The sequence below is a fragment of the Neopelma chrysocephalum genome, unplaced genomic scaffold (genome assembly GCF_003984885.1).
Source record: "Neopelma chrysocephalum unplaced genomic scaffold, ASM398488v2 Primary Assembly neopelma1_42, whole genome shotgun sequence".
Taxonomy (NCBI): Eukaryota; Metazoa; Chordata; class Aves; order Passeriformes; family Pipridae; genus Neopelma; species Neopelma chrysocephalum.
Window position 1 is genome coordinate 2,294,715 of NW_020897700.1, and position 11,812 is coordinate 2,306,526.

At 39.1% G+C, this 11,812-nt stretch overlaps 1 long non-coding RNA gene and 1 other non-coding gene across 2 annotated transcripts; both read left to right on the top strand.

Annotated features, from left to right (window-relative positions):
- Positions 1 to 5,307: 5,307 nt before the first annotated feature.
- LOC113964325 lies at positions 5,308 to 7,877 on the top strand. The gene is made up of 4 exons (XR_003533160.1): positions 5,308 to 5,718; positions 6,553 to 6,662; positions 7,081 to 7,161; positions 7,589 to 7,877. It is a non-coding gene; the product is annotated as an uncharacterized LOC113964325 (long non-coding RNA).
- Positions 6,835 to 6,953, top strand: LOC113964510. Its single transcript, XR_003533214.1, has one exon. It is a non-coding gene; the product is annotated as a small nucleolar RNA SNORA26 (small nucleolar RNA).
- Positions 7,878 to 11,812: the final 3,935 nt, after the last annotated feature.

The following is an 11,812-nucleotide window of genomic DNA, read 5'->3' on the forward strand; positions in this document are numbered from 1 at the left end:
ACATGTGGCACCGTTAATGCAATAATCTTAGTTTCCTTTCAAACACAAGCAAGTCGAGGTCTATGCCTTTCTCCAAGGTAGAGCAGTATGAGTGTATTAAGTTTACACACGGGATAACAGGCACAAGGTTGTTAAATAGATAACTTGAGGTCACACAGCAAATCTCTGAGAGAAGCAAGAACAGAGTTCAGCTAGGGGAATCCTCATCTTAGAATTCCCCCTTTCCTTAGCAGATATTGCTGTTTTCAGCAGAAGCTTAAGGCCTCTTCACTGTTCCTCTGCTATGCTGAGGTAATCATCCAAATGAAGAGAACTGCTAACATTTCCACAGGCATCTGTGCTCTTAACAGCACCTGAAGTATGGCATGCTTATGCTTGGCTATACTTTTTTGCTACATGATGCTAGAATATAATAACTTTAGCTTATAAGATCCTGGCTCCACAGGCTTTATTTACAGGAAACCTTCTGGAGTCAGTAATTTTATTTTTATTTTAAGAGAAGGTCTGTGATTACTAATAAAAATCTGGCATCAGCAGTAGCATCTAAAGATAAATTCCTGCCCTAGAATAACTTTAGGTAAGTGGCCCCAATCCAGCTCCTTGTGGACAAGTGCCTACTTTATAGAAATGGTATCAAATTTGGCATTAGTTGGTCTCCCATTGACAGTTTCAGCAAAGAAACCTAAAATGCAGTTAGTTGTCACAGAGAGAGAACTTTCTTTCCTCAGTAAGTTGGATTAGTTACATTAAATCACTACAGACATTTGAAATATAGAATGGAGAAAGATTTTCAGACTTCATAGAGTGAAGTCATCAAGACCACTAAACTGCTACATAAATCCACAAATCACTACACAAAAGAGCCATCAAATAACATAATGCTGAGGAAAAAAATAATCTTTGGTATAATCTGTTAAATTCATAATTTTACCTTATATGTGAGTTTGATCCCAAATGTTTAATTTGCTTGGATTATATGTAATATGACAGGTTTCTCAGCATAGCTAGGGGAAATGGGAGTTAAGCTGAGGTGTCACTTCAGGACTGGCCACCTTCACCCTCAGTTCTGAAGCAGTCAAGGCTTGATCAGTCTCCAGTGCATTTCTAAATAGCCTAAAGAGATTGGACAGTACTGCACTGTACCTGGTTTTTAAACTGTGATTCCTTTTGTTTCTGAAACCTAATCATGTATTCTTTGCTGCAGCCAATTTATTCCAATTTACTGTAGAGAATCACACCTGCTCTCAGTGGAAAATTATGGAGCAAATGAATGGGTTTGAAAGGTGATTAAAAATTTAAATGAAACAAAATGCAGTGTCTAATAAAGCCATTTGTCTCACATATATTTAAAGGTCAAGGATATTATTTCCATAATATGAACATAAGAGAAATCATACAAAGCAAGAAAAAAAAGTAAGGAAAAGGTGGTATTGTCATAATTCTGCTTTCTGACTGATGCCAATTACTTGACTTCAGAGTAAATTTTCAGGTCATTTCTGTTTGTTAAACCTTTTTTTTAACATGAAATTAAACTGCTACTAGTTAAGCACTTATTGGTTGTTGAAGGAAATATTTGTAAACACACACATCATTCTGTGAAGAATTCAGTATTGTTTTCCTTAATGCTAATATAAATACTTTCATTTAAAGGGGGACACATTTAATGTCTCATTTCTGAGGATTAATAATAAAAATAGGAAATAATATATGAGTGTTTATGTGTCAGTTTGACAAGAGTTTAGGACTGTCTTTTTTGTTCTTCAGTCACATATGAAACCAGGAAAGAAGAAAGAAACATTCAGGCTTGAAATGGACTGGTGTGTGTTTTTGTTTTCTTCTGCTGTTGTCATTTCCAAAACTAGAAACTTTATTTCTGTAGCTTTTTGAAGATAAAAAAGTGCTAAGCAATGCAACAAATGGTACTTACAAACATTATAGGAACTGCATAAATAAAGAACAGTGCACAATTGTTTCCACTCAAAGCATTTCACTGTATCTTCATAACAAACAACTAACCCTGTGTTTCTTCCGAGTGTTAGACAAAGAGAAGGAAAACAAAGAACTATTTATAACCTAAGAGTGGTTATATAATTTCTGTTGAAAGGTCAGAAAAATTCCTCCTGCATTTAATTTTAGATCCGTCTTGGTCTCATCTGGCTATACACTTCAACATTTTTATTTTGCTACATAGAATAAGAATCTACTGTAAATATCCTCTTTGGCTAGCAGAGGCATGGCCTTCCATAGCATTTTCCATCTGACTTTCTCAGAGTACTTTGCAAGCATTCACTCAAACTTGTTAAATTATTTGGTGGCATGTTAATATTAACTTCTTTTACAAAGCAAAAAAACAGGCAGCAAAAATTTAGTGACTTGTCCAAAGTTACACTGCAAAGTTAGTAACAAATCTGGGACTAGAATATCTGCTCACTCTGTACTACAAAGAGGATATTGCATTTCAATCTCCAGAAATCTTGAAAAATTCCACAGAGTGTTCGTTGATGTTTTTCTTGTAATAAACTCAGTTCCAGAAATGGGTAATCATCAGTTGTTTTGCTGAACAAGTGTTTGGAACAGAATCAAATTTAGGATATATTTCCAGCCAATTAAAAGACCATTTCAATTGAAAAGGCAGTTAAAACAATACTAAGGTTTTCTGGAAGATGGAAAATATACAATAAGAATTAAAAGATAATTCAGATATCAGAAATACTTTCAGTGCTGACAATGTAGCTTTAGAATTTTACAAATTTTTTTAATATATATTTTGTATCTCATTTTAAATTATGTTCTACTAAAAATAGTAATATATCTTTAGCAGGATGGCAAATATGTAGACACAAGCATGAGGGATAAGGATTTTCCATGAAGCTTGGCCCCCACTGCAGAACAGACTGGGAGCTTTAGTACAATGCCAAATGCTAACTTGCAGTCCATGGATTGAGTCTGTAGTGCATGCCTTGTAGCAGGTCCATGGAAACTACTCCATTTGCACCTGAAATTCTGATGGTAAGAGGGAAATTTTTCCATGAAAAATTCATGGAAATCCACAGAAAATGTGGGGAGTCTACAACCAAAAAAGCAACCCAACTTTGGAATCACTATTCTTCTTTAAGACTGTTATCTTCAAAGCAACCTCTAACCAATATTTTCAAATTACCTGAGGAATTATTGCTCTTAATTGAAAATACTGTAAAGCTTCATATTTTGGTGACAGTATGACTTTTTGGGATTCTAAAGATAAAGCACAGAAAATAAAACTTTGCATTAAATTGATGTCTGAATCTTGCTTATGTTTTTTGCTAGCGTAAACATACTAATTGACAAATCTACATCTGCCTCTTGCTAGGACAGTAATTTACTCTGTAGAGAGGGTTTAGAAAAGGACAGACAGGTCAGGTAGCCTCTGCATTCCTCCTCTTGAAGTTGTGCCACTATCAGACACAAAAGTAAGCTTCATGGAACCAGAGAGAAGGCAAACAACGCAAAGTTTGTATGGGGAAGACAGAAGAAAGCTTGTGCAGGGCAAGAAAAAGGTGTAGGATTACGTGAATGATTAAAATGCTCACCTGGGATGGATACTGATCACTGGTTTGCTGTGCTTACAGAAGTGTCAGTTTACATTCTGTACTGGAAAAGAAAAAACTAAACTTGACATAAATCCCACTGGCGCAAGTGGTAAAAATTTAAAGGTTGAATACCATTTGGTTTTTTTGCTACATTACAAAAAAATACTGATCTGATTCAGGTATCTGACTGTACAAAATGATCATTGCAGAGAACCCCACTTGAAATAACCTGGAACTATGTGTCTCACAAATTCATCTCCAGAGACTGACTTACCTAGAGTCCTGAGCCAACTTTTGAATCCTGACCTGCTGACAACAAACTTAAAGGGGACAGGGATTACAACTGCAACATGTTTTGAGTATCAAGAATTAGACAGAAGTAACTAGACGTGGTAAGAAACAATTTCTACAACCATCCCTTGATTGCAACTATGTGACTTAGTTTCAGGATGAATCATATTTGTTTAGATCTGCTGAGGGTAGTTTAAATGCAGGGTCCGGATTAAAGAGAGTGGGCCAACTGTTACTTTCTTTCCACACACTTAGAGGAGCTGTGCTGATAGTAACTCGGCATGAGCCAAGACATCTCGGTTTCTCACCGAGACAGGAAGCTATGAATTATCATCAATATATGCACCTTTTTCAGCAATATGTACAACTTTTTGTGAAGCAGGGACTTTCATTCAATTCAGTTTGGACAACGCTCTCAGGCATACAGTGTGATTCTTGGAGTGTCCTGCACAAGGTCAGGGGTTAGACTTGATGATCCTGACGGGTCCCTTCCAATTCAGTATATTCCATGATTCTATATGAAGTCTCTGTGTTACAAATTACTAATTCCCAGTTCATGCTCATCTGCTCATACTCACCCCAAGCCCTCTCAGCAGCATCTCCAGCCAGGCAGCCCATTTTAGCTGGGGCAGAGCAGCAGTCCTCTGCACCCATGCTGAGTGCTGCCTTGCAGGACAGGCCTGGTGCCACCGTGTCACCCGTGACCTGCAGTCCCGGAGCGAGCTGCTTGTGCTCTACCAGGGGCATTAGCAAGGCTCGAGGCTTTACCTCTCCATTCTCACAGACAGCTCCTAAGCCTCCTAAGCAGGGCTTAGATGGGAGTTTAGACAGAGATCAGCCGTATTTATTGCCTCAAAACCGCTACACAGCTGCTACTTCTCACCGAACACGCTTTTGTTTTCCTCTGCTAGAGATCTCCGAGCACGCAGAGCTCGACCCGGGCAGGGGCGGACGGTCACGTCCCGACGAAAGCCCCGTTATGACCCGTTAGGGCTTCGCTTGACTGAGCGCTGCGGGGAGCGCGGCTGAGCGACCGGAGCGCTCCTCACAGAGGCAGAAGCGGGCGGTCCACTGATCCCGGGCCGCGGTAGCGCGGGAGCACCTGCCCAGCCCAGCCCAGCCCTGCCCTGCCCAGCCCAGCCCAGCCCAGCCCTGCCCAGCCCTGCCCTGCCCTGCCCAGCCCTGCCCTGCCCTGCCCTGCCCTGCCCAGCCCAGCCCAGCCCTGCCCTGCCCAGCCCTGCCCTGCTCCACCCCGCCCCCGCGGGGCGCTCTGCCCTCGGGGGCTCCGAGCTGCGGGCTTCACCGGCTCCGCCCCGCGGCGCGCGGGGTCACGCGCGTCAGCCCCGCCAATAGACAGCGGAGGTGTGCGCCGCGCGGGGTCTCGCGGGAGCGCGGGGCGGTATTTAAGGCCACGTGGGGAGCCGCGCTTTCTCTTTCCCTGCAGGTCCTCGGCGCGGTAAGGCCGCAATGGCCGCTCGCTCCGCAAGGACGGGCTGGGGGGAGGGGAGGGGAGCAGGGGGGTGCGGGACCTATGCCACCTTCCCTTCACATCTTGCCCTCTCGGAGCCTGGCAGTGCTCCGAGGAGTCAACACAGGGGGATAGAGCAGCTCTCCCTCACAAAAACCCAGTGCGGAGCCCTCCTCTCCGCCCTGCATCCTGTCGTGAGGCACAAGCGGCCCCTCTCTCCCTCTCCACGGCCCCCTCACTGTCCCGGGCTGACACCTCTCTCCCTCCGCAGTGTGTCCTGAGGTACCAGCGAGTCCTTCCAATGTCCCCGGCGGGCAGGAGGCCGGGCGCGGCGGGTCTGGGCCCGGGGAAGCGCTGGAGATCTGTGGCCACGCCTTTGGACGCCCATGGGTGAGGGGCACACCGACCTCATCCGCTCCCCTACAGCCTGGGCTTGGTTAGAAAAGGCTTCTGGCTTCAATAGGCTTTAAATCCCGACGCTATTTAAAGACAAACTTATTTATGGGGATGCTGCCCTGTATCTCTGAGATAAGAAAGTGTTTGTGTACATTTGCACCCTTCCGTTCTTTGAATTGCAGGTACTGAGCTGCACAGACCCTGAATCTGTATTCACTGCAGTGGTTTTGTATTTTTATAGGGTGCATCAAGAATATTACACTTAGACCCTGCAGTGTTTAGAGTACTTAATGCCGTAGGCACTTAGACTCTAATGATAATGGCTTCAAACAAAGAAGTCCCTGATTGCTTGGGCTTTCTTTCCAGTCTTCTAGTACATCTGTAACAGTGTCTTTTGATGTCTCTTGGTTGACCTCTGTATGTAACTTGTTACAAGCTGTGTGTATATATATGTAAGTAGACACAAGGTAGCAATGACTTTGCTAGTGAAGACAGTCTACTCTGAATGTTTATAGCCTCAGGGTAGTGTCAGCACAAAAAGGAATTTGGGCTTAATAAATTTTCCATTGTTTCTGATTAGTAGTATATTTTAAAAGATATTAAAAATACATTATGTATTTTAAACAGGCTAATGAAAACGACAGATTGAAAAACTGATTACTTTTGATTTGATAATAAGCTTTATGTAAACAACCTCTGCAACTTTGTAGAAAACTACTGTAAAAGTCTAGTCCAATATAGTAGCAATTCTGTATAATATGACTTTGAGAAGGTCTAATTAAACACTAATAATTTTACTATAATCTTATTAATTTTTTTGTTGTTTAGAGGCCCAACTTAGCAACATCATGGAAGAAATATTCTAGACATGGATAATCAGACCTAAATGAAGCAATACTCAGGGCTTCTTAGGAATAAATAATACCTTCTACTGGAAGGTAAGTGTGCTCCAGTTTTATGATAATTGCAGATAGTTTTAAATCTTGCTTTTTGATAATTCATAAATTTCAAGCAAATTGTAATATCTCTTTTGAGTAAATGGTAAATTCAGATCATCTTAGTTAATAAGAAAACAATATAATATAGTGTAATCTACTCCCCTTTTATGCTTTGCCCTCTTAAGTCTGACAGTGTCTTAAGTGGCCAACACAGAGGGGTATAAGAGTTCTCCTGCAAACCCAGAGGTGAGGTTGAAACCCTTCTTTGGATCATGCTTGGGAGGAACACATTTATGAAACTACTAAACTTCATGAAGCTACTAAATCGACTTTATTAATAGCTTGTAGGAAGATTTTGAACTGTCATCTGGTTATGTTATCTGAGTCTTAATATCAATTTGGTGTAAATCTTTTTCAGGTTTCTCAAATCTGGTTCTTTGTGAACCTATGCGATGAATGTCTTGAATGAAGAGTTTCTTGTAAATTGTTTAATCTCCAGGTATGTAATGTGAAAAGGCGTATCAGATGTTAGTGAATGCATTGCCTTCTATATCTAAAGGAGTTTTAATTTATTCCTCACTGGAAAACAAATCAAAATAGTTTGAACTAATGGAAAACCTGTGTGGTAACCGTTAAAACTTTATATAGATTTAGCCAATCTAAATAGCAAAAAAATCTGAGGAAACCTTAGGATAGTTATTGGATGTATTTATTCTAATAAGGCTGGTCCTCTGGAACGGAATCCATACTAATGGTATGAGAAAAGAAAATCCCTTCCTGTACAAAGGAAGTAATTTGTATTAAAAAATGGCTCTCACTTAAGAGTTAGTGTCATGTAGAAGGTTCATACAGCTCAACCTTAGGGCAGTCACCCCTTTCCTGTGTGCATGATGCCGACTGCAAATTAAATAGAACTTCCTTTACAGAGAGGAAACCAGAATGTGCCAGGGACTTGAACTGATATTAAACCTCAGCTTATGATTTTTCTGAGTGGCTGATTTCTGACTTCGTATGAGGTGTCTCCACTTATCACCTTCAATGTATCGTCTTGGAAATGGAATTGAGATAAGCAGAGTCTAAAACTACATGTCTTCAATAATCATATTTAAACAGGAACTTCACCATTTGTTGAAACAGGTTTCTTAACAAAAACTTTTGTAATTTATTACTGTCTTTGTGGAACAATTGAAATAAAATATGAGTATGCTACCAGAAGTTTGTGTGTTCTGAAGGTTTCTTGTTGAGGTACTTCCTGTATGAAGGCTTTGTTTCATGGATGTAAACATTTTTGTGCTGCCACACAGAAACATTCTCTTGCTGTGTGCAAACTCGATAAGATTAATCTTAAATTTACAAATCCATTGAAAGTGGCCCTCAGTATTTTGTTCTTAATGTCTGGGTTTTCTGAATTATTTTATAACACAAAAGCACTAAGATCAACCAACCAACTCCTAAGCTATTTCGTTAGGCTGGATGTGTTGCATGTTCTCTACAAAAGGATTATCTCAAGCGGTAAAGAACAAGTTAGCAAGAATCCCAGTACTTGCATATTTTAAATGAGCAAAAAGGAAAATGTTGCAGTATTCCATGTAAAGCACAATCAGCGGGAAAGTCCTTGAAGACCAAGTAAACATTGAAAACATTTTCCTCAATGGTAGGTCTTTACATAAAATGATAAAATGCTTTGTATTACTAGCCAATTTTCCTTAGAATGCACAAGCAAGAATACAAAATACAGTTAGAAGTAGCTGTCAGGTGCTCCCCACTGCCTACACAGGAAAGTGAGTTAGTGTGGATTTAGGACCAAACATATATATGTATACACACACACGGTCAGATTTATCCCCCATTGAGTTGTTATCTACTTAAACATGCACTGAAGAGTGAGTAGTGATTTCTTTTGTTAGTGGCCTGCTAGGCTTACCTAAGTCTACTTCCTTTCCTCTGGACTTGCATTTTATTAAAAGACAAAACTGTATTTGAAGGGTATACAGAAGCACTTTCTCTTCATTATATTAACCTATCTGACAGCTGTCTAGATCCTGTTATGAGAAACAATGAATCATTTTCCTGCAAGTCTTGTGAGTTGTTATATAGACCTGTGTCCCCTGCAGTCATGCTCAAGGACTAGGTTTTAGTCTATTTGGTCTTGCATTATGTGATTGTGGTTTTATATCTGCCCTGTGTAGGACTTCTAAATATTGCTTCTCTCAGGTTCAACGTTAATTGATAGTATTCAGGATAGACTAATTTTTAAATGTTCATTCTTGTTTTCCTTAACCAGTAAGTTTATTTACATTTGATAGCTTGGCATGATGTTTTCAGTGAGCTGTCTACACTTCCAAAACTTTCTGAAGGAATCAGAAGCTATCTTAGAATTAGGGTTGGAAATCCTTTCCAGATTTATTTGTCATGCATTAAGTGGCATTAAATTCCATCTTCTGCTCTGTCCACAAGGATCTTGTCAGAATTGAAATCTTTTGGAGTCTGCAGCCAGGGTTCTGCTTTTTTTTGATGCTAAAACCAAAAAAATATGCCCTCGAAGGCTCTATCTGAAGCCTGAAAATAATGCTTCTTTGAGTCATGCTCTGTGCTTAGGTGCTGACTCCTTCAGCGACTTGTCAAGATTTTTTGAGACATTACTACTCTTCAACTTCATGCTGTGCAGTTGGTGATAAAAAGTACTATTAAATCCTAATGACTTGGTCCTTATTCACAATTTTTTTTCTAAAATGTTTCAAGCAGGTCCTTGTTCATTCATTCCCAGTCATTAAAAGCTTTTGGAAAGCTGTGTATCAGAAACAAATAATTAATTTGACTTTTGTGATGCCACCTTCAAATTCTCAAAGGCTCCTTTCATACTTGTTTGTTTCTTGGACTTGCAAATTCCTTTGCGGTCTGCTTGTTTCTGATCAATTTGAAGAGATTTAATGTTCTTTTATCATTATGCTACTTAAGCATTTCTGCTGCTTCAATATCCTACAAATTTAAACTGGATTATTACTTTTTGGTTTGATTTGGCATGACTTGCAGTGTCTGAAAGACAGTTGCACTGTGGAACACATTCTTAGTTTGGGAGTGTGAAATACGTGTTTTTGTGTGTTACATTTTGCCCATGAGACTGTCTTTAAGCAACATTTTATCTGTTTAGCTAAACTGCACCCTTTTTGGCTGATAGTAGCCGGTAGTTTTAAATAGTTTCATTACTCGCTACTTTCTTTCTCTTTTTTTTTTTTTTTTCCTTTCTTAAAAGGAGAAATTTATCTTAAATTTCAAGAAATTCAATATAAAAATGTTTTAGGATCTACTTCTTTCCATCGCTGACAGTTGAAGTTTTGTTTTGTGTCAGTCTATCTGATACAGAAGATAAGCTTTTTCACATTAGTGGCGTACACAGTGTACTGGCAATATGGTGTACAAGTTTTCCATCAGAATTGCTGTGTCAGTGAAGACCTGATTTGCTGTAGCTTTTAATGAAATACCCACATGCCACTAAGTGATGATGTTGCATGTAAGGTCCAGTCTTTGCTGTTTTCTCCTTATGACATACCTGGTCAGAAAGGCTGATGAAGAGAGAGACAATCCATTCCAGACATGATCAACTATTTTGATTTCACACAGCACAAATTGATTAAGTTTAGCGGTTTTAGTACATCTGGAGAGAGATCAAGACTGAAATAAAGTATACTTGGGACTCAATAGTGAGCACTTAATATTTCACCTGTCTTGTTCTTCAGGTAACTAGGCAATCTTTAGTCATTATTCATTAAAAACTAAACTAGTTTAGTGCAAAGTCCAAGCAGAGATTGTATTTTCAATTAAAGAAGTATCAAATTATTTCATGTATTTATAGGTCTTATGAGTTTTTACATTTGACTTTGTTATCACTCGGGGCCATTACTCTATGCTGAAGGCTCATTTTGAAGAAACACTGATTGGAACAATAAATCACTTCAGAGTACTTTGTTGTAAAACTTCTCATGAGTAGTTATAAGAAATCTCACCTCAATTAACTTTGGCTTGTTTCTATTCCATCTACAGGCTTTTTGAAATATGAATACATCAGTTCAGGCATCACTCACCTAATTAAATTTATGATATGTTAAAGTAGTGAAGAAAACAAAGAGACTAGTATTAGTGTACATATATGAAGTATGTCTAAAACTGATAACTTCGTTGGTGTACATTAGCTCATTCACCCTGACCACTGCCTTGGGGGACTGTATGCTTGGGGCTGCCCAGTTCACTAAGAAACCTGGTTTGTATCAATGCTATCCTCTAAATAGAGTTATAAGATTGCAATTTTCCCTTTTGTTTCTCATTGGAAAAGTGAAGGCTAATGGAAGAAAAAAAGCCAGGTTTGCCTGAGAATAGTCAAGGGCTACCTAGTTGTCTTACAGCATCACAGATTTTTGTCATCTAGCCTTGTTACAGGCTAAATGGCATGAAGTCAGATCCTGTCATTTTATAAAGTTTTGTATGTATGGTTTGTACAACGGATTATATGAGAATTTGAGGGGAAATAAGGATGGACAAAATGTATAATATATCTTTTAATCTGTACATTTCTGTTTATTCTGGTTATTGACAGCAAATTTAGGAATGCTGCTTTGGCTTTTCATTGACTAAATCTGCAAGAATGTTAAATATTAATCAAGACCAAAGACTGTCAGACAGAAGGGGGGGTATTTACATATCTATGGTTTTATTCCATGTTCTAGCAGACAGTTGAAAAGCATGACATCTCCTATTTCACTTACTTTTAGTAAGTAGTTACAGCTGATGAGACTCAAAGGAATGAAAATAAAAAAACATGAAAAATGAAATGTACTTAGGGAGTAGTGTGCTTAGCCCTATACTGTTTTCGTTACACAGGGCTACATGCAACAACATTGTATTATATTCTGTGTAAGGGTCTGGTAAGACATAAAAATGCTTATTCTTCCTTTTTTTTTTAATTGGGAACAGTTGTTGGGAGACCACCTTGAAAGTCTAGAATACCCTAAGAGTTTTAGTTCTGAGGAGGTTGACAATACCAGAACCTGTATGATTTCTGCTTAGTAACACAGATTTGTGATCTCTGGAGTTTGTGTTGCATGCTTTTAATAATCCAAAGTTTGGATGCAGATATTAATTCATAGTAGAGTTTA